We start from the raw sequence: 3,063 nt of genomic DNA on the forward strand, positions 1-3,063 counted from the left end.
GATAGGTTTTGTGCCTTCCGTGGTATTATAACCATAGAACTGCTCCTGAGGGGGGTAGGGTAGGCCCACCAAAAAGTGCACTTCTGGTTAGGTCGCTAATTTCTAAAATAAATGTGTCCCAACCAAGTTTTTTTGGACGCTCTTTCGAATGGCAACATTCCTGATTGAAAATGCCGACCTACCAAAATCCGCACTTTGCTTCCCCGTCCATATAGGGGTGAGTATTTGGCTTTGCCTTTGTCAGACTCAAGTAAAAGCATTTAAAATGGAGTCAGCATACAAGAAAACCTAGATTGGGATAGTTTTTCTGCCTACCGTGGGATCATAACCATAGAACTGCCCCTGAGGGAGGTAGGGTTAGGGTTAGCGTTAGGGTTAACGTTGGGGTTAGGATTGAAGACAGAAGATTGGTGATGTCAGGAGGACCTTCTTAAAACAAACAGAAATACACTTATTAGGGGACTAGGGCCAGTGGACTCAGAAATGTCTTTCGTAGCAGTCTCCTATAAGAGTATTTTTCTCTGATTTAGGTGACTCCTCCTCACACCACCATTTTTCTTAGTCGAAAGACCTCTTCACAGCACGACTTTCCTGATGGATTTCTATGTAACTGCTCGTGCTGAGAGGTGTGTCGAAAGTTGATCATGTTCCCGTAAAATCTGAGGTCTCCACTGTCTAGCGAGGTACTTACAGTGAATATAGTGAATTTTTCAAAAATTGGAGAATTCTGACTTTTGCGATGAATTTTAATGTAATTGGTCGTGCTGAGAGGCGTGTTAAAATTTGAACATGTTCCCGTAAAATCTGAGGTGAGAATTAGTGAGGTACTTACAGTGCGTATAGTGACAAATCTTTAAAAGCGTGAAATTATGGGATGTTGTGGCTTCAATGGGTTTTTAAGATGTCACCAGTCATTTGGCATGACTTACAAACGATTTGGCTGGTTGTGGGTTCGATTTTCAAAATTTCATTTTTTTCGCGTTTTTATTTTCTGTCTACCATATCATGCAGTCTCCTTATTAGCGTTTGGGGGTTATAGTGTGGGCAGGTTGGTCGCAAAGGTTCCGAGAGGAGCTGGCTAGTAAACCCTGTCCCTTATGTTCCACGGCGGCAAGGCGGAGAAATAGAGGGCAGAATTGACTAACGGGCAAGGAAAGTTGGGCTTGTAGCTTTCCTTTCGAAGGAGGGAAAAGATGATGCCCGAAAGCATTGTCACTGTAGTGGCAGGCAGAGTGTAGATGGAAGTTGTGTACGCTAGCCTTTGGCTAATGATAGAGACAAAAGAGCAGGAGGATATTTTCCTTCGCAGAAGCACTTTTCTTGCCTTCCTTCAGCTCGCTTGGCGAGTCTGACAGGTATGCCTGAACTGTGCACGGGTCCAGTTGTGAGAAAGACGTGGCAAACAAGACGGGGTTTCCCTTGACCGAGGGACCGTGTGGTCCGTTTGGCTCATGGGTTCCCCCCGTGGAGGCAAAATCTAAGAAAGCTTGCTCTCCCTCTGCGGAGGGGGGCCGCTTAGCAAGGAACTTCTGTTCCCTGCGGTGGATAGTTACCTGGTTGATCCTGCCAGTAGTCATATGCTTGTCTCAAAGATTAAGCCATGCATGTCTAAGTATAAGCACTTGTACTGTGAAACTGCGAATGGCTCATTAAATCAGTTATCGTTTATTTGATTGTACCATTACTACTTGGATAACCGTAGTAATTCTAGAGCTAATACATGCGAAAAGTCCCGACTTCTGGAAGGGATGTATTTATTAGATTAAAAACCAATGCGGGTTCTGCCCGGTCATTTGGTGATTCATAGTAACTGATCGAATCGCACGGCCTTGCGCTGGCGATGTTTCATTCAAATTTCTGCCCTATCAACTGTCGATGGTAAGGTAGTGGCTTACCATGGTTGCAACGGGTGACGGAGAATTAGGGTTCGATTCCGGAGAGGGAGCCTGAGAAACGGCTACCACATCCAAGGAAGGCAGCAGGCGCGCAAATTACCCAATCCTGACTCAGGGAGGTAGTGACAAGAAATAACAATACAGGGCTTTTACAAGTCTTGTAATTGGAATGAGTACAACTTAAATCCTTTAACGAGGATCCATTGGAGGACAAGTCTGGTGCCAGCACCCGCGGTAATTCCAGCTCCAATAGCGTATATTAAAGTTGTTGCAGTTAAAAAGCTCGTAGTTGGATTTCGGGATGGCTCGGCCGGTCTGCCGCAAGGTATGTTACTGGCCGGGCTGTTCTTCCTCGCAAAGACTGGGTGTGCTCTTAACTGAGTGTGCTCAGGATCTGCGACGTTTACTTTGAAAAAATTAGAGTGTTCAAAGCAAGCCAGCGCTTGAATACGTAAGCATGGAATAATGGAATAGGACTTTGGTTCTATTTTGTTGGTTTCTGGAACCGAAGTAATGATTAAGAGAGACAATTGGGGGCATTCGTATTTCGTTGTCAGAGGTGAAATTCTTGGATTTACGAAAGACGAACTACTGCGAAAGCATTTGCCAAGAGTGTTTTCATTAATCAAGAACGAAAGTTAGAGGATCGAAGACGATCAGATACCGTCCTAGTTCTAACCATAAACGATGCCAACTAGGGATCAGAGGGTGTTATTGGATGACCCCTTTGGCACCTTATGGGAAACCAAAGTTTTTGGGTTCCGGGGGAAGTATGGTTGCAAAGCTGAAACTTAAAGGAATTGACGGAAGGGCACCACCAGGAGTGGAGCCTGCGGCTTAATTTGACTCAACACGGGGAAACTCACCAGGTCCAGACATAGTGAGGATTGACAGATTGAGAGCTCTTTCTTGATTCTATGGGTGGTGGTGCATGGCCGTTCTTAGTTGGTGGAGTGATTTGTCTGGTTAATTCCGTTAACGAACGAGACCTTAACCTGCTAAATAGTTACGCGAATCCCGATTCGCGGTTAACTTCTTAGAGGGACTGTTGGTATGCAACCAAAGTCAGGAAGGCAATAACAGGTCTGTGATGCCCTTAGATGTTCTGGGCCGCACGCGCGCTACACTGACGATGTCAAAGAGTATCTCCTTCACCGAGAGGTGTGGG

General features: G+C 45.4%; 1 pseudogene; it reads left to right on the forward strand.

Annotated features, from left to right (window-relative positions):
- Positions 1–1,550: 1,550 nt before the first annotated feature.
- LOC146448131 (small subunit ribosomal RNA) lies at positions 1,551–3,063 on the forward strand (annotated as a pseudogene; the record flags this gene model as incomplete).

This window comes from Pavona decussata, unplaced genomic scaffold (assembly GCF_977016875.1).
Source record: "Pavona decussata unplaced genomic scaffold, jaPavDecu1.1 SCAFFOLD_1376, whole genome shotgun sequence".
Classification (NCBI taxonomy): Eukaryota; Metazoa; Cnidaria; class Anthozoa; order Scleractinia; family Agariciidae; genus Pavona; species Pavona decussata.